The sequence below is a fragment of the Hemicordylus capensis genome, chromosome 1 (genome assembly GCF_027244095.1).
Source record: "Hemicordylus capensis ecotype Gifberg chromosome 1, rHemCap1.1.pri, whole genome shotgun sequence".
NCBI classification, from domain to species: domain Eukaryota; kingdom Metazoa; phylum Chordata; class Lepidosauria; order Squamata; family Cordylidae; genus Hemicordylus; species Hemicordylus capensis.
This window is the reverse complement of record NC_069657.1, coordinates 282,377,976-282,398,078: the sequence shown is the minus strand read 5'-3', so window position 1 is coordinate 282,398,078 and position 20,103 is coordinate 282,377,976. Positions and strand designations below refer to the sequence as shown.

The 20,103-nt window shown below is 42.1% G+C and overlaps 1 protein-coding gene and 1 pseudogene across 5 annotated transcripts in view; both read right to left on the bottom strand.

Moving 5' to 3' along the window:
• The window catches only part of KIDINS220 (kinase D interacting substrate 220), a 145,285-nt gene that overhangs the window by 13,357 nt on the left and 111,825 nt on the right, over positions 1-20,103 (bottom strand). The window contains exon 32 of one of the 5 annotated variants that reach the window (XR_008313778.1): positions 201-431. The exons of 2 other annotated variants lie outside the window; for them this stretch is intronic. The gene's annotated coding sequence lies outside the window, so the exon portion shown is untranslated. Of the gene's footprint in view, positions 1-200; positions 432-20,103 lie in introns of those variants that run through there. 2 more of the 5 variants (XM_053285766.1, XM_053285768.1) reach the window with 2 other exon arrangements.
• LOC128340538 (triple QxxK/R motif-containing protein-like) lies at positions 14,270-19,523 on the bottom strand (annotated as a pseudogene).

Below are 20,103 nucleotides of genomic sequence, written 5' to 3'. Positions count from 1 at the left end.
AATTGATTTTAATGTTTAAATGATTTTAATTGTAAGCCCAGAAACGCACGTTTTGAGCAGTATAGAAATATGTTAAATATAATTAATTAAATAATTAATAATTTCAAAGCTATGTCGTATCCCACCCCCTACAGCCTCAGTCATCCACCCCTCCCACAAACTAAGTAGCCCAACTTTGTACTTAAGCCCACAAAATTTACCTTTGCTTTGAGGGCCTTGTCCATGTTGTTAGTAGCACTGGCAGAGCTTAACTATAAATATAAAAGTCTAAGGGAGTATGTTGCACATCCTGTGGTATGTGCCACATCTTGCAAAATTTGTGAGAGAGAGTTGTCCAGAGAAGAGAGAAGGCACTGAGCAGGGCTGAGCGCTGGATGGAGGAGCAGCTGCTGAGAAGGAGAGGAGGAAGGAGGTCCAAGGAGGCGGCGGCACTGCAGCAACAAGGAAGGAAGAAGAGGAGACATTGAGTAGCAACATCTGTTGCCCTGCCGAGTCCCCTCATGAGGAGGATGGCTGGGGTGGAAAAGCACACTGAGGGCTGTCCAGCAGGCTGGAAGGGAAGCCCCTGGGGGATGAGGGAGTGCCCGAGGGGGGGTGTGAGTAGGGGAGGTTGATGGGGCAAGCTTATGGCGGGGGGGGGGGGAAGCAGGATTGTCCGGGGAGGGGTGAGAGACAGAGAACTAGGGTGCAGATGTCCTGCACAGGGTCCGCTAATTTTTAAGCTTGTTTTAAAAATCCATGACAATGCAGACAGTGGCAGCTTCAGCAGTGTTTGAAGTGCTGATAAGGTTCTTAGAAGCCTGATGTTCACATTCTGTGCCACCACCACCCCTTCCCACAAAAATGCTCCAGGAAATATGGTGTTGGATAACTTCCTGGTGCATTCTAGAGGGAAACAAATGGTGACCAACTGGAGCTCCAGCCACCTGCTCTCTTCTGCACCTGTAATATTGTTTTTGAGCTGTGCTGCCCAAAGCTGTAGGCAATATGCTAAATGGGGCAACACCGTGGCATTATAAAGTTCGCTTTATTTTCAATCCTCATCCTAAACACTCTAAGAATGGAATCTGCCTTTTTCACAGCAGTTGCGCAGAGTTGAGGCTATCCATCATGGCCCCAATATCTCTTTCCTGGTTAGTCGCCAACAGCTCAGACCCCAAAAGTGTATACGTGAAGTTGAGATTTTTGACCCCAATGTGAAGCACTTTACACTTTCAACACCATTTGTCATTTTGCTGCTCTCTCTCCCAGTTTGGAGAGACCCTTTTGGAGCTCCACACAATCACTTTTCGATTTCAGCACTGCAAATAGTTGGGTGTCATCTGCAAAATTGGTCATCTCAATGCTTACCCCAAATCTCAGGAGATCCTAATGAGCTTGTTTTTTCTGATCTGCCATCTTGTTTCAAGATAGCCGTAACCTATGTGCTGACAGTTGGGGACAGGCCAAATTCACAGCACATGGGAAGGGTCATGTTAAAATAAATGGAAATTGGAACACATCCCTTATGGAGAAAAATTGGAATCCTTCCTTACTACAAATTTCTGTCATTGAGGGAGTTGGGACAACATTAATTATTCTTCAGGAAGCCCCCATTCAGTCCAGGAGACACTGGCCCAATTGTTGGCGATTACCATTAAGGCCTTTAACAGCTGAGGCCCCAAGTATTTGAAGGACTGCTTTCTTCCTCAGGTGATTGCCCACTACACAAGATCAGCAGAAGGGGCTCTGCAATATGTGCCAGCTCTAAGGGAGGCTCAGTTGTTGTGCATGGAGGGGTGGGCAGGGCTTCATAATCACCCCATTGTGGAATGCTCTTCCCATGGCTGTTCAGTTCCTCCCAACTTCTATCTGCCTTTTGGCAGCAAATAAAGGCAATATTGTTCTCACGGGCCTTTAGTCACTGCTGTGCTGGTTTGATTCTATGGTTGTGATTTTTGTTGTTTATGTTTTCTAGTTCTATAATATTGCAGTTTGTATATTGTATTTTAATTTGTTAGTCATCTTGAATTTTATATGATAAAGTAGGATATAATTATAAATAAGTAAGAAATAATTAAAATGAAGTATTTCTATATACAATGCATAATTAGTTTATGGACTCTGCTGCCACAAGATATGATGATAGCTACTAGTTTAGATTACTTTTAAAAGGTATTAAAATTGTCCCCCATGAATTTGTTTCTCAATGGCTGCTAGTCTTGATGGCTATATGCTACCCCTAGGTTCAGAGGCTACATGCCTGTGAATACCAGTTGCAGGAGAGCAATGGCGGGGAGGGAGAATGCCTTTATCTCCTGCTGGTGAGCCAGTGTGGGAAATAGGATGCTGGACTACTACTAGGTAGGCCTTGGGCTTGATCCAGCAAGTCTCTCCTAAACCACCATCTTCAGAAGTGTCACCAAAAAAATTAAAAGAAAATAAGGCTCACAAATGTCACTCTCCCCAACATAAATTCCAGGTTGTGATGACAACTAGGCGTCGGTGATGCTTAAAGGCAGGACTGCAAAGGTGCACCAACTCCACAATTCAGTTGCTCTTTCATGTACATTTTATAGTGATATATACTATAGTGATTATATACATTTTATAGACCTTTTGAACCAAGAGACCAGAAGTAACTATTCCAAATGTGACATCATAGATTTATAGAAAGTCACTCTGATACTGATCACTTAATTTTCATTTCATTTCCAAACACTTCCCAACACTGAGTTTGCCTCTTTCACAGCTACTTCACACAGAGGTGATGTTTTTCAGTGAGCTGTCCACCATGACCCCACTATCTTTAGTCTCTGCCAATCTGGAATTTATGAATACATACAAAGTCTGAATCTCTGTAATGTTGTTGCCCATTGCCTTAGTTTGGAGAGAGTCTCAGTCTCTCAACCTTTCGACCATCCCAAATACTTCTACTATTTTGGATATCTCATAATTCCCCCCACTAGCTCCCAATAATTTCTGAAAGTTAAAATTTACTCTTTACTCTTGCTCATTCCCCTAAATTGTGGAAAATATGTATTATCCTTGAGTTGTTTTCTTTATGGTTCAGGAACTGAATTGAGTTGCAAGATTGATCTTATTCATTGATCTTATACTTAAACATGTTTTGATGAAATGTTTATATTGGATTATTAAAGATTTGATAGTTTTATATTACCTTATGCATTGTTTGCTGCATTGTTCTGTATATTGAAATATTGTGGTTTAATAACTGGAATAGCTGTTGCATTACTGTCAATTTTGTCAGGTGGGTTGTTTCTTAGTTTTTAATGTAAAGCACCATTTTTTGAGCATAATATATACATAAAACTGACACTGAATATTCCTACCTTTTGCTTTCTGCTCTTAAAGTAGTTGCTGGCCCCAAAGAAGACACATCCTCATGTACTGAAATTGCTAAGTTTACTCAGGAGCCTTTGGTAAGGGACTTTGTCAAAATCTTTTTGGATGTCCTTGAATCATCCCACCCACATATTTTTGACACTCCCCCCAAACTCCAAAAGATTTATGATACAGGAGATCTTTGGGAACAATGGAAGTAGCATCACAACTGCAACTGCACACGACTTAGAAGGCACTGAAATAGGTACACTCCTCCTTCCATCTCTGCTCCTATCTGCCCTACCAATAGCAGCTTTTCCTGTTCTAATGGCCAGCCATTATGAACACATGTGTATAGTTTGAGCATTCAGGTATGTGTTTATCACATCATAGTCTTCTCTACAGTTCTTGTATGCATGCTGGCCCCCACCATGTATACAACCCTCCCACCACCCACAGACTCCCATACTAAATGCATACCTCAAGTCATACTCAGATTTGCTGTTGCTGCTTATAACCTCATGAAAAATAATCCAGTGATAGATTCTGCTACTGGCTAATGGCTCCTAGAGCTGAAAACTCAGATTTGGGGGAGGAGGGGAGTAAAAGAGAGACGAGAAATAGCCTTGGAAGGCTTAAATTGTCTGGACTTTATAGGTCACCACCAGCATCCGGTAGCAGACAAACAAGCAGTGCAGCCATCTATGCACATTTTTCTAACCCAATCAAAACATAGAAATACTGAAGTTAGGGAATATATTTTTGACAATATTAAGGTTCTAGAGCACTGGTCATGAAGTAATGCTCTTCTTAATATACATTTAGCATTTAATTGCAACACCTAACCACAGCATCAAAGCAAATGGCAATCAGGCCATATTGCTTAACCTCCACTCCAGAAGCAGGACCATCCACTCAACTCAATCCAGACCATAATGTGACACAAAGAGAGAAAGAAAGAAGGCACACTAGGACAATGAAATTAGCAAAATAAATAGCTCTAGATTAGTATCTGGAGCTATTTCCTTTGCTAATTTCATTATGGAAAGAGATGGTGCAGCTCTAGTCCTAAACAAATGTTCAGAACCTATGTGTGGTAGGGGGTTGAGATTACACCTGTACTGGACATCTGTCAAAGAGCAATAAATGCCAAATTTCCAGTTTAATTAGGAAATCAAATTCCAAGAAGACACTTCTTGAAAATTTCTGAAAATTACCCAGAGAAATCAGGTTAACATAGCTGCACATCAGTAGCTTTTTAAATTTGAAAACCAGTTGATTTTTCAAATTCTTCAAGGCTTTCAAGCAACTGTTAAATATGTCTAGTCTGCACAAAGACCAAAAACGAACCATCTGAAAACCTGATAAGAAGCATCCTCTAAGGTGGCAATATCCCAAGTACTGTTCAACTACCTGTAATTTTAATTCTTTTTAAGCTACCTGGGGAAAGGACTACATGCCTCTGAATGAGATGGGAAAGGGAAACCAGATCACTGAACTGGAATTTTCTCCTAAACAGATGGGGAAAGGACTGGGCACAGCTGCTATGCAGAGGAAAGCCATTTTCTATTATTCCATGCTCAGCTAGGACAGATGGGTGCCTTCGGAGTTGGTGAGAAAGGAATACCTACTGCCTGTATTTTAGGTTTCTGAGCCCAAGCCAGGATGGGAAATGGCTTCACTGGAGAAAGAAAATCAGTCTCATCACTTTCCACCCTTGGCATGTGTACACAAGTAAAAGAACAGTGGAGCTCCAGGACCAAAAGGAGGGTTTAGATTCCTTCCTGGCACTCAGACCACCAAAAGATAAAAGAAACAGAAGCAAAGAGTTGCATTAAAGGAAATCCTGGAATTCCCTGCCTGACACAGAGTCAGAAGACAAGGACTGGAAGGATTTAGCACCATACCAGGATTGTCATCTAAGAAACTTCTGGCTAGCAGATATTGGGTTTCAATCCTCACTACAATTCTGAAGAAATGGGAGCATTGGTCACTCACTGTGAAGGTTTCTTCTTGCTGCTGGATTTAAGGACATCTCACATGAGTTATACTTCTTGCATGCTCCAGAGGCAGGACCAATTCAAATTAGTAGAAGCCTTTAAGAGGCCAGGCAGGATAGCCCCTCCCTGTTCAGTTTAGCCAAGCCCAGCTGTTAAGAGGATAAAGAGAGATTATGCATATTAATAAAGGAAAGAGAACAAATAGAAATGATGCTTGCTAGTAGCCGTGGATGTCCGCAGGATGGATCGAGATAATCTTAAATCCAGCAGCAAGAAGAAGCCTTCACGGGGATTGACCAATGCTCCTTTCTCAGCTGCTGGATGAGGACATCTCATGTGGGACATGCCACAGCGAACAGAACCCAGGCAGGGGGTGTCCTTGGCTATTGGGGCGGAAGAACATGGTGGAGAACATGACTGCCGAAGGTGGCCTGAGAGGATATATGGATGTCCAATCTGTATTGCCAAGTGAACGTGGAACGAGGACCACATGGCTGCTCTACTCATTTTGTCCAACAGTGTGTGTGGAGAATGCTGCTGAGGTAGTCACAGACCTAGTGGAATACGCAGTTACCCTTAGTGGAGGAGGTAGGTGTCGCACCGCATTTGCTAGGGCAATGTAAACCATCTGGCGATGGTTGAGGTGACAACTTGTCATCCCATTGAAGACAGCAGGAATGATACAAACAGAGCTTCTGTGGACCTGAAGAAGGCCATTTTGGACAGGTAGGTTTGAAGGCATCTGTGTATGTCTAGTTAGAGTCATTCCTTTTCCTTGGGATGGGAAGGCCTGGGACAGAACAATGAAAGGACATCCTGTGATCTGTGGAAGATGGATACCTTACAGAGTACTGATGAGTCCGAAATCAGGCATACAGAGACTGAGGAGAAGATGCAGAGTCTTGGATTGTCGAAGAAGGATCATAATTCTGAGACTCTTCTTGCAGTCATTATGGCTATGAGGAATGCCAACTTAAAAGACAGGATGTACAGTGGCATAGAGAACCCTTAGGACTTTGTGGAGGTCCCAAGAGGGGAATCTGTGGACGACAGAAGGAGGAGAGAGAAATGCTTCCCTCAGGAAATGTTGAAGGTGTGGGTGACCTTGGAGCCCCTATTTTTTGGATGGTGAGAGTAGCGTTACTAAAATATGGTGTCCCTCAGGGCTCCATATTGTCTCCGATGCTGTTTAACATCTCTACATGAAACCGCTGGGAGAGATCATCAGGAGATTTGGTGCAGGGTGTTATCAGTCTGCTGATGATACCCAAATCTTTTTCTCCTTGTCAACATCACCAGCAGAAGGCATAACCTCCCTAAATGTCTGCCTGGAAGCAGTGATGGGCTGGATGAGAGATAACAGGCTGAGGCTGAATCCAGATAAGACGGAGGTACTTATTGTGCAGGGTTGGAACTCAGGAGATGATTTTGATCTGCCAGTTCTGGGTGAGGTCACACTTCCCCAGAAGGAACAGGTATGCAGTCTGGGGGTGCTTCTGGACACAAAACTTTCCCTAGTGTCCCAAGTTGAGGCAGTGGCCAGAGGTGCCTTCTATCAGCTTCGACTGATACGCCAGCTGCATCCGTTTCTTGAGATAAATGACCTCAAAACAGTAGTACATTTGCTGGTCACCTCCAGACTTGACTACTGCAATGCGCTCTATGTGGGGCTGCCTTTGTACATAGTCCGGAAACTGCAGTTAGTCCAGAATGCGGCAGCCAGGTTGGTCTCTGGGTCATCTCAGAGAGACCATATCACTCCTATCTTAAAAGATCTACACTGGCTGCCAATAGGTTTCTGGGCAAAGTACAAGGTTTTGTTTATAACCTATAAAGCCCTAAACAGCTTGGGCCCTGGGTATTTAAGAGAATGTCTTCTTTGCTATGAACCACACCACCCATTGAGATCATCTGGAGAGGTTCGTCCGCAGTTGCCACCAGCTTGTCTGGAGGCTGCTTGGGGACGAGCCTTCTCCACTGCTTCTCCAAGGCTTTGGAACACACTTATTGCTGAAATAAGAGCTTCCCCATCTCTTACAACTTTTAAAAAAGGCAGTCAAGACACATTTGTTCACCGAGGCTTTTAATTAGACATTGTTTTAATTGTGTTTTAATAGTTTTAACATTTTAAATTTTAATTGTTGAAATGTTTTAATCTTTTTATTGATTGTTTTTATTGTTTTGTTGTGAACTGCCCAGAGAATTTGCATTTTGGGTAGTATAAAAATGTGTTGAATTAAAAAAATGAATGAATAAATAAATAAAATAAATAAAGCCATAGTGTGTTATTTGATGGTATTATACCTTAGGCTCTTGTCTAGACTGTCTTGAAGGCAAAGGAACAGTGATGCCACAACCTACAAATGTTCACTTGTTTCTGTGGCACCCACAAAGGAAGGCCCACCATGTAGTTTGGTAAATCTTATTGGTGGAATCCTGTCTGGATGCCAGGATGGTGTCTGGGAACTTGGGTCTGTATCTGTGGCGTGTCAAGATGTTGCATTTGAACAACGAGAGTGAAGATGGCGTCCTGAAGAGAAGCACCTGGCTAATAGCTCCAGGGGTTTCGGCTCCCATTTGGTCCAATTATCTCTCATCATCAAGATGAAGATCAGATTGCATGCAGGGCCTGGGTTTTTTTTGGGAGGGGGGGATCTGGGGAGATTCCCTAGAGGAACCCTAGAGGGATTCCCTAGACGAACCCCCGGAATAAACCTTTCTGCTTAAGCAACAGGCTGAATGGAAGAGGCAAACATCAAAGCCTATGAAGGGACAACCTCGCAACTAATCTATCCACTTTCTCTTTCCTAATTAATCTCTGAGACGACTACAGCTGGGAGTATGAAAGATCTCTGGTATTCTTACTTTTCCTCTCCTTTTGTTTACTATTTTTGAACCTCTTACTGGCCTTCCTAGAAGTAATTATGGAATGATTTACAGCGTTAAGAAGAGGGCTGGTTGAAGAGGATGTTGACCAACCGGATTTTACTGCTTTGATTTCTTTTTTCTTTGCAGAGCCTACTACCTGTACTTTTATCAGCTTAGTTTTCATCTAGAAGACTGCAATTTTTATTTTGAACGTTGGCTTATTCACTGCACTGGAATTTGGGCGTTGACAAGATGTTTTATGGCTGGTAACTAAACTTTCTGTTTTCTGTCCTACACTTCTGAACCTTTATGAGAAGCTTTCTTATTTTATGAAAATGCTTGGGAGGGGTTTTTCTTCTAATCTTGAGTTCAGGATGCTATGGAGATGGAAGAACAAGGGAAAGGAATTAACTTTGAAATTTTTTCTTTTGGATTTTTGGAATCATTATTCAGCATTGCAAGCCTTTGAAATTCAACATTAGAAAGTGGAAAGAATAAACTGGAATGAAATGGAAGACTTAAGACTTCTCACATTTTCTCATGCATTAGCTTTTGTATGGAGTTAATTCTAGCTTATTACCTCTCTGGCAGAATGCCTTATCTCTGGGCCAAGAATGTTCTCAAAACTGATCAAGACTCTTATGTTAACCCTTTACTGGATTTTTTCTGGGTCTCTTTACTGTTCTGTTTTAATGCAGTGTAAGAAATACCTGAGAATCAAATAATATGTTTTTCCCCCTTTCTCCTTCCCTTTCAAATTTAATGAGATCCTTAATTTCCTTTTATTTGTTCTAAGATAAAAACGTATAAAAATGTATTGAAGTAATTAGGTTGAAACTATAAGGATTTCTTTCTTTCTTTCTTTCTTCTCATTGTATTCCTTGTGATGGTTATTTCAAAAAATATATATAATAGAGGTTAGGGGAACTAGTTTAAACAATTTTACATGTAGACATTCATACATATTATAATTGCTGTTGTAATGTTGTCCTGTATATGTAATTAGTTTCTGCTAACTTGAAGAATTTTATTTGGGGAGTTAGAGGAGAGGTTCAAAAATTATTCTTTCAATCCTCTTATATACTAGCCTCTAGATTTATTTTGATCTTTTTGGTTTTAATGAGCTTTTTTAATTTGAGAGTTGAAATGTTTTCTTGCATTTCTGTTTTTTCTTTGTGTTGTCATGGACTTCTTAGAAGGTAATGGTGTAGTGTTTTGTAGGGAGGAGAGCCAATACGGTTCTCAATAATGGTTTGGGCCCGGGATACCTGAGGGACCGCCTGCTCCCAAGGGTTACTGCCCACTTGATGAGGTCATCTGAGAGGGCTCTGCTCCGGGTGCCGACAATGAGGGAGGCTTGGTTGTCGTGCACACGGGACAGGGCCTTCTCTGTTGCTGCCCCCAGACACTGGAATGCTCTCCCGGTGGCTATTTGCTCCTCGGTCTCCATCACAGCTTTTAGAAAGGGTGTAAAATCTTGGCTTTTTGACCAGGCATTTATTTGATTCTCTGCTGCTGCTCTTTATACTCTGTATTGCTTTTATGCTTTTGTTTTAAATTTTTAATCAGATTTGTTTAATATTTTTCACTTAATATTTTAATTGTGTCCTTTTTACCATCTTGTGTTTAAATTTTTGCTGTAAACCGCCTTGGGATTATTTTAATGAAAGGCGGTATATAAATGTAACAATAAATAAATAAATAAATATGAAGTGATAATAGAGATATGCTTAAGATTTTGCTGCATGATTTGGAGCAGAGCTTTATATTTTGGCTGGTTATTGTTCCGCTTTGAGGGACCCCTCTATGTATTCTGCTGGTGTTATAATAACTATAGTTTTATTTAGGAGTTCCTGTCTAGAATTTATGGCGTTTTTATGTCTGCATGTAACTAATAGGTTTTGTAAGTCAGGTAACAACTAATGGAACTTTCATTTCTTGTCTATATAACTTAACATTGAAACCCAGATATGGAATTTTTTCCATACCTTCTTATTTGTTAAGATAGGTGTATTGAATTTATAGTTCTTTACAGGAGAGGCTTTCTTTTGTTCTTGTAGTAGTGGGTAAGGTTGTTAAAAGACATTAAATATTTTTTGTTTTCTTATATATTATTTTAGATTTTCTCCATCTAGCAGCGGAACAAACAGCATTATTCAGTATTCTGCTTGGAATTATTTTATTATTATTTCTACATGTTAATCAGAGGAACCGGGATGGAAAAGATTAGAGCTTTTGGGACCTTATTTCGAGAAAGCTTCTGGATAATTTTTATACAGGTTTTGAATTAAAAGGATGAAATTTATGTAGGGAAATCATGTTCATTTATTTTATGGATTTCAGTGAGTTTCATTTATGAAGGTTTTATTTTCTGTTGGGTTTGAATTTTTTTATTTTTATTTTTGCTAATCATAATGTTTTATTGATATTATATTAATTAATAATATGTTTATTAATACTTTTTGAGCTTGTGGGTATGGGATGCGACCCTTATTGCGTAACACTGCAGCTGTTTTGCTCTGTGCCCAAATCAATTATAATATCGATGTATATGGTTTTTTGTTTGTTTTGGTTCTCCCCTCTTTATATTGTTTAATTGCTAGATGCTCAATTGGTTTAGAGGTCTGAAATTTTACTGATGGTTAGATTGAGGCCTATGTTAACATTTCTTACTCTATAATTATATACAAACATATATAAATATATATAATTACTATTTGCATCTTGCATATAGAGGAGGTTTTTATGACGGATATGTTCTTGTTTGTAATCATGTATGACTCTCAGAGATGTAACCTTTTCTGTTTTTACTTATATTACTAATAAAAGCATTATAATTTTTTTTTTAAAGATGTTGCGTTCAGTCACCATGTGGCAAGCCTGAACCACACTGGATCATGGTGGTTGACAGGTTGCTGGCTGAGTAGGTCCGGAGCCACTGGTAGGAACCATGGGCCCGTGGATGTGAGGTGAAGTATGGATGACTTGAGCCCTGAACACACTTCATCGTAGCAGACGACTGATGACTGACATCCGAGAGAAAAGGTGTACCGACTGCTGTGAGCCATGGTACTGAGAGCATATCCACTGCCTCCGCTCAGGGACAGGAGAAGCATGAGCAGAATCTTGATAGTTGCGTGTTGGTTGGCAAGGCAAATAGGTATACCTGGGGCTGACCAAGGACCTGGCATAGTAGAATGAACATCTGTGGTTTCAGTGCCCATTCTACTGGGTGAAATTCCCCTCTGCTTAACCAGTCTGCCTGGGAATTTAGGGTCTCACTGATGTGGTGTGTCACCATGGATGCTAGATGCCTTTCTGTCCAGGCCATGAATAAGGAGGCTTCTTTTTGGAGTGAGGTGGATCGTGCTCCTCCCTGACAGTTGACATGAGTTTTTGCCGTGTTGTCGGTCTAGCTCAACACATGGCTGCGTCTGATCAGTGGGTGGAATGCGTGGAGAGCAAGGCATATGGCTCTCACTTCCAGCCAGTTGATGCTATGTTTTGCCTCCTGTCCATCGGCCCTGTGCTGAGTGTTGTAGACAGTGTGCCCCCCAACCCAAGAGGCCGGCATCGGTCGTGATGATCATTCTGGGTGGAACCATGAAAGGTCTGCCCATGTCCAGGTGAGTCGGTTGAAGCCACCAGTAGGGGAAGTCTCTGACCAGCTGTGGAAGGTGCACTGAAGTGTGTTGGTGAAGTGCTATCTCTTGTGGGTAGGGCAAGAGGAATCACTGGAGGGTGCAGAGATGAAATGGTGCCCATGGGACAGGATCTAGGGGAACTACTAGGAAGCCCAATAGTTGTGCTAGGTGAAGTAGTGGCACTGTTTGCATGTTGAGGACCTTCTGAATGAAGGGTTGTAGCTTTGATATGAGGTCTTGTGGTAGAAACGATCGGTACTGCATCGTGTCTATTAGGACCCCCAGGAGTTGTATCTGTGTAGTAGGGTTCAGATGGTTCTTTGTTGTGTTGACTAGGAACCCTTGTGCCAACAGTGTGTGGAGGGAGAGATTCCTCTGTGCAGTCTGTAGGGACGGGCACTGAAGTAGATTACCAGAGTATATAAATATTCATATTTTTTGAAGTCTTGAGGTCTGCAACAGGTGGAGCTAAGAGCTTTGTGACTATCCTGGTGCTGAGGAGAGTCCAAACCGCAATGCTGTGTACTGGTAGTGGTGGCCATTGCACATAAATCTCAGTAGATGTCAATGGTCTGGCTGGAGGGGAACATGAAGTTAAGCTTCTGTCAAATCTGCTGTTGCCAAATATTCGGGATGGTGCAGGACCTCTACTAAGGAGTGGAAGGTCTGCATGCGGAACTTCTTGCACCTCACCCATTTGTGGAGGAATCTGAGGTTGAGGATGGACTGGAGAAATCCATTTGGTGGGGGGCATGGTGAACAAATCAGGGTACATGCCTTTGCCCCCTTGGTATGGTGGTACCAGTTCTATTGTTCAGATGTTGAATCGCTTGTAAATAGCCTTCACACTTCTGAGGTGAGTGAAAGCAGGATGTAGGCAGGTAGCAGTGAATGGGGTGGCCAGTCAGCTCAATTTTTGCAGCCATACATGATGACTCCTAGGTCCCATTTATCTGAGATGGAATTCTCCCAGGTGTGGAAGAATTGAGGGAAGCGGCCACCTACACCTCGTGCCAAGGGGGCAGGGGATGGGATGAGGTTTATGCTGTTACCCAAACTGTTGTCTGGGTGGCAATGGTTTTCTAAGGGAACTGCTGTTGGTTCTATGGAGTGCATTGCTGTCTCGGGTCTCTAACTCTTGGCCGGGAGGTGGGATGAAAGGAGCGAAAGGGCTGAAATAATTTCCTTGTCATTCACCTTTTTCTGCACTTGGTGGATGGTGTAGTGGGCAGCCAACCAGCAATTATAGGGTTAACTGTGAGTGGTTTTCCCTGATTGTCAGTATGTAGACCCTAGTCCAGACCCAATTGGTTAACAAGTTGGGGGGGGGTGTCTAAAGGGCTCCTGTGGGTCTTCTGGGAAGAAAGGTTACCAAGGTGAGAGGAGAGCAATGGAGTCTTGCCAAGTTCTCTCAGGGTGAGTTTCTGCAAGTCCCTGGGGGTTAGGGGTGCAGGGTTGGTCTCGCCTAAGTTCTGGTGAGGTCCAAGGGAAAGAAGCCAAGGTATATGGCTTCGGAAGGTTAGACTAGGGAGAAAGTGTTTTTGTAAGACTTGCGTTAGAAGTTACTTTATTTTGTGTGTGTTTTTGTATAACCAAATATCTGCTTTTGCAGCTACCTATCTTCAGTGGAATGGCGAGATCATGTGAAGGCAGCTCACCTTTGCCTCTCTCCAATGGCTGGCCCCCTGGGTTGGAAGAGGTGGGCAGCCGAGGTGGCCATGCCGGCATTGGTGTGGGGGGAATCAGATCCAAGTCCCTGCTAGCCTCTGCATCAAGCAGCAGAGACATTGGCACCTACTCGGTGTTTCAGCGTCTCCCTCCTGAATCACTGGCTTTTCTGACGCTTTTTGGCATGCACATTCATGCGAAGGCACTCACACAACCTGTCTCACCTCTGTAGGGCTGCTGCTATGCTTTCCTGGGCGACCAGCACTGTTTCCCTGTTGGGGCCGTTCGCCCTTGGGATTGGAGGGGGAGCTGTTCGCAACAAAGAGCATGAGATCTAGTTAGGAGCATAAGAACAAACAAAGGAAGGAAGAGCTGGGAGCAAAGCGGGTTAGACCTTCTCTGGAGCGAGTGCAGGACAAACTGAACTGGGAAGGGCTATCCTTCCCAGCCTCTTAAAGAATTCAACTAATTTGAATTTATCCTGCCTGTGAAGCATGCAGGAAGTATAACCCACGTGAGATGTCCTTATCCAGCAGCCGAGAAAGTTTGTTCTGTTCATGAGTCCACACGATCATTCCATTTGTTCTACCAATATTTGACATTGTTTCAACTATACCAAGTTTTTATAAACATAGTTAATGATAGTGTGAAGTTACAGAAATTATTTTATTTACACATGATACATCCAGCTAAGATTCAGAAGAGAGATTCTGTATGTCACTTCAGAAGGCTTCTAGTTTAACTTTAGGCACGCCTACTCATTTTCTGGTGCCAAAGTCTTCTATTTATAGTATGCACATACTGCCCTAGAGAGGATACCACTGCTTCATACAGAAGGATGTGAAGCAGACATTTAAGCTGTGCACTAAGAGTAAGAATCATAATACTTCAGCATCTGCACATCCCCTTTGTACTCTAAGTTATAAAACCCTAAAGTAGAATAATGCTGGAAATGCAGAAAGCAAAGAAACAGGAAATCAATTAGAATGTAGGCAAGGAAAATCAGGGCTTACCTTATAAATTTTCTTCATATACAACACAGGTGAGGCTAAAAATTGTAAAGAATTTTATGCTAACATTTATTACAAGAATGTTTGATTGAGGATACCAGTACCAAATTAACTATGTTTTTCGCTCCAATTTCCTGGCAAAAGTTTGAACCACTGTCAAAGTTGCTGTCCACAGGTACAGATCCATATGAGTGTGACAGTGCAGAGACCACCAAGAGAGCATTGCCCTTTATTATTTCTATCAGTTTTATAACAAAAATCCACACGCGAGACTTTGACAATATAAAGTTGCAGTTACTAATTTACCACACGATATGCAATACTTAGGAACTCACTACCCATCAAATATAATTTCAATAATCTGTTTGATTGTTTAAAGTGCTGTAATTATGTATAGCCACATAATGGCACAGTGGGGGAATGACTTGACTAGCAAGCATGAGGTTGCTGGTTCAAATCCCCGCTATGTTTCCCAGATTATGGGAAACACCTATATCGGGCAGCAGCAATATAGGAAGATGTTGAAAGGCATAATCTCATATTGCATGGGAAATGGCCATGGTAAACCCCTCCTGTATTCTACCAAAGACAACCACAGGGCTCTGTGGTCGCCAGGAGTTGACACCAACTCGATGGCACACTATTTACTATTTCATTATGTATAGTAAGCTAGGGGTGACTGTTCTACTCCCTAGAATGGAGTATTCTACTGGAAGACCTCTCAAGAGCAGCAGATGTAACATCTGAGGCCATCATCGTGCACATGCACAACCCACCCCAAATCATCCACAGGTCACTCCTATCACTGGGAAGAGTCAGGAACTGCAGGCTGTCCAGCTACCTGAGTAAGAAAATGTCCTGCTTTCTAGGGACAAGCACAACCGATGCTAGCTGGGCTACTTAGGGAGGGGGTATTTTTGTCTCCCCTATGGTCACCACTGAACTTTAAAATAGCAGCAGGTGGAAGAAGCCCAACAGTAGCAGAAATAGCACTTGAGCAGACATTTTCCATTATCACTCGTCTGAAGCCTTTTATCACTCACCATTTTTAAAAAAATTCGGCTCATTGTGTATTTGATTGTGTCTGACAGCCACCTTGGGTACCTTCTGTCAGTCAAAAAGGTGGTATATAGTGTAGTGGTTAGAGTGCTGGACTAGGACCAGGGAGACCCGAGTTCAAATCCCCATTCAGCCATGAAACTAGCTGGGTGACTCTGGGCCAGTCACTTCTCTTTCAGCCTAACCTACTTCACAGGGTTGTTGTGAAAGAGAAACTCAAGTATGTAGTACACCGCTCTGGGCTCCTTGGAGGAAGAGCGGGATATAATAAGAATAAGAATAAGAAGAATAAGAAGAAGTAACATAGAATATTCAGCCCAGGAACCACCACTTGTGGGGGTAAACAAAGCATTTATTCTGCCCTTATCAATTTTTAAACTTTTCCAATTCACTTTCCTTTATTTGTTAATTCATGATGGCTTCTAGAGAAATAAAATTCAAATTAATGGATGATAACTGCCCAAGATTCCTGGGCCGATTCAAAGGGTAGCTTCAGTGTATGTAAGGAGCTTATTAGGCTTTTATAAAACCTGTCTCAGTTCTTTCAACAAGTGACACTCTTTAGCCACCTATGCCACATCACAAGCCCTTCTGAAGGCTCTTCCCAGTTTCAAATGAAGCTTACTATGTGTCATGAGAGCTGCTGTTTCAGAAAAACAAGCCTACTGCCACCTTGGGTTCACAGAAATAATTTCACAGTTCTTTGGATTCTGGCGCTAGTAGTTACAGACTACTGCAAAAATCTCTTTCTGCACAGCTGGCCAAATATCTGATATGCTACTATCAGATAGTTTGCTTTCCTGTCATATAATCAGTTAGGAAATGGCTAGTGCTGTTAATCAAACTTCTTTTCTTGCAACTCCGCTGAAAGCAATCACTTATCCTTGCAACCCAAATGATTTATTCTCATATGGGTTTTCATAAAACCACAGTAGAGCAATGCACACTAGGGCCAATGGATTGCCTTGCACAGCTCGTGAGCAAGAAAACATTTTCATCAGTTGACTGATCACAATCAAAACCACTACTTTGTGCATGCAGTGTATAATCTTACATTTAGCAAACTCACTGGAAACAAGCAATTAGTCCTGTATCTGAATGACTGTAATGTCACTTTATGATTACTTAAAATTTTGTCCATAACATTATAAATTAGTAAGGGATCCTGTGACTAATTTCCACAATCCATTACTGATCCATACTTTGAAAGCAAGTACCTGTCCATCAAACACTTAAGGACATGTGCACACTTCGATGGCAGGATGAGAGTCTCATGCATCCCTTTCTCCCTGAGCCATTACACTTCTGAGCACTGCTTGCACTCCAGAAGGGCTCAGCAACCTGTTTCCCATCTTGCAGAGCCCTTCCATTGTGCTCAGAAGTCCAATGGCTCTTGCAAAACACATGCAACCCCTCAAAGCACATGCGCTATGATACTGATTGATTATGTGACATCAAGACTGTGTTGACTTTTAGCGACCATATACATAGATTCTCTCCAGGATGATCTGTCTTCAACTTGGCCTTTTAGGTCTCTCAGTGGTGCATTCATTGCTGTTGTAATCGAGTCCATCCACCTTGCTGCTGGTTGTCCTCTTCTTCTCTTTCCTTCAACTTTCCCCAGCATTATGGACTTCTCAAGGAAGCTGGGTGTTTTCGCATAATGTGTCCAAAGTAGATAGTTTGAGCCTGGTCATTTGTGCCTCGAGTGAAAATTATGGATTGATTTGTTCCAGGATCCATTTGTTTGTTTTCTGTCTGTCCATGGTATCCTCAAAAGCCTTCCCCAGCACCAAAGTTCAAAAGTGTCAATACTTTTTCTATCTTGCTTCTTCAAAGTCCAGCTTTCACAGCCATAGAGTGTCATGCAAAAAAACCACTGTCTGAACGATTCTAATCTTTGTAGGTATAGAACATCACGGCATCTTTTTATTTATTGTTCAATTTTTATATCGCCTTTCATAAGGCATCTCAAGGCGGCCCACAAAAGTTAAAATACAACAAAACTCCATAAAAACCACTTTGAAAACCTCAAAATCAGTTAAACAGCAAAAACCATAAAACATAAAAACAAAACAAAACCCTGCCGCCATAAAAAAGACAAAGAGAACGGGAAAGATGAGAGACCTGGCAATTTGGATTGAATTGGTCAAGTTAATGCATTTCCTTCAAAGAACTTGGAAAATGACATCTGCTAGTTTTAGTCTTGATCCAGATCAAGGTCAACTTCTTTGGATAGGTTAAGATAAAAGAAAGCATAGCAAGCCAGCAGAAATACCAATATGGCTGCAAGGACAAGGCTGACTTCCTTTATGCCTGGTGCAGTTTTCTTGGCTTCTGCTTTTAATCTTGTTGCTTTTAACATTGGCTTGGTTTTCTTGTAATCATGTTTTCCTATTTGTTTTCTGATCAATGGAAATTTTTGCAGTGGAAGCATTTTTTCTACCCATTTTCCGTATCCAAGATACCGGAGATTTTGGATTTCTCCCATTCCGCTGACCTAAAGCAAGATGGCCGCCTCTGGCCACTGTGCGCTCTCTCCAAAGAAAAAGGGCATGCGGGCTTCGGCATCGGTTTAGATGGACGGCATGCTCCAGCCAATCGCGGGACAAACTGCTTCTATCCTGGCCAATGAAGGAGAGGGAAAAGGGAAAGGAGTCACCCTTGCACAGCTTGGCCTTTGTTGGGCTTGCCAGGGAGCTGTGGCTGTTTCGACCATTGGGCTGAGGGTGGCCCGGCGCGTGTGTTCATGCCTTGGAGGGAGCAGGGTGGGCTGCGCGGAGTGACGGACAAGTCGTCTTCTTTTCTCTGCTCCCTCCCCCACCCAGCACTGTGTAGCTAAATATCTAAATATCCTTTCCAAGGCCTTCAATGCAACCCTACCAAGTGCTAGTCTGCAGCAGTATATTTCTTGACTGCTGGATCCTTTACAGCTGATGGTTGATCCTAAAAGGAAGAAGCTATCCACCATCAATGTCTACATTATCAATTCTGAGGCTGGTTGCCTCATTTAGTCTTCACTGTGCTTCTTGACTTTCATTACTAGAGCTTGCAGATCATCCGCGTTTTCAGCTATCAGTGTGGTGTCATCAGCATATCGCAGGTTATTGATGTCTTTTCCTCCTTTAAAACCATGCTCATCTTCTTCCAATCCAGTTTTCCTCAGTATATGTTCAGCATATAAGCTGAATAAATGAGGAGAAAGTATACAGCCTTGTCTTACTCCTTTGCCGATCTGGAATCAGTCTGTTTCATCATATTCTGTCTGTACTGAACTGTCTGGACTGTGGCTTCCTGTCCTGTGTATAAGTTTCTTATGAGAACAATGAGATGTTCTGGGATGTCCATTTTCCTAAGGATATTCCACAACTTGATATACAGCCAGTGTAAAAAGGGGCATAGCATGGCTGGAGTGGGCCTAGGGACAAAAAGTGAAGGTGGGCCCCCTTGCTCCCCATCTTCTTTGTTTCTCCCCCCTCCCATATATTTTTTGCAGAAAAACTGTAAAGACATGATGAAAACAAGATTCTTAGCATGCCCTTTCTTTCCCTTCTATGCATATAATATTATATCCTCTTCAGATATGCATACACTTTCACTCACATACTTGTGCACACATATTCCCCTAGCGCAGAAACATTTTTAACATATGCCTACTACTGTGACCTGATATATGCATGCATACAACCTCTAACAATGTTCCTATCCATATTTGCCCATTTGTGCACTCTCTCTCTCTTTCACAGGCCACACACACCAGATTAAGGCTACAAACAGTCTTTAGCACTTAATAAACCAAAAGGTAGGGGAAAACAGAAAAAGACTTATGTTAGAGCATTTTTCTTCCCTTTTATTATTTTTAAAGCTTTTAATACTTTTTGTAGTGACTAATTTCCTCACAAGAAGGAATTCTATTGGGGTGGGGAGGATTTATTACAAGTTTGTATTAGAATAGTTTTGGCTTACATTTGGCACCTTGCTGTGCTGCTTTGAATTCTTTTTTAAAGTTTACAAATCTCTCTCTCTCTCTCTCTCTGCTATGTATACCATTTTAAGAACTTGTTTGAGAACAGACCAGCCAATAAACTCTACCCCACTCGCTCTCTTAATTTCTGCTTTCCTTTCCACAGAGCGAAAAGCAACTCACTACAAGTTCTGAGGGGAAGATCACATGGGTCAGGACTTATTGGGAAGAACTCAATCATTTTAAATCATTTTTAAAGAGTTAAAAATCTCTCCCACAAGCACAAACAAGGGCTTGGGGATAGAGAGGAGACACACCAAGGAAGGCTTTCAGTTGGGGATGGGGTCTCTCTCTCTCTCTCTCTCTCTCTCTCACACACACACACACACACACACACACGGTTCATGAATGTGAGAAGGAGAAAAACACATATTGGCTTCTGAGGGAAGAAATCACATTCACAGAAAAAATGGATATGGGTTGTCTGTTTGCTTTTCCTTTCCAGCGCTCTTCTTTGTGGCCATCATGCTTCCTTCCTGCTCCCTTGGCAACTGCCGAGCGGGGGA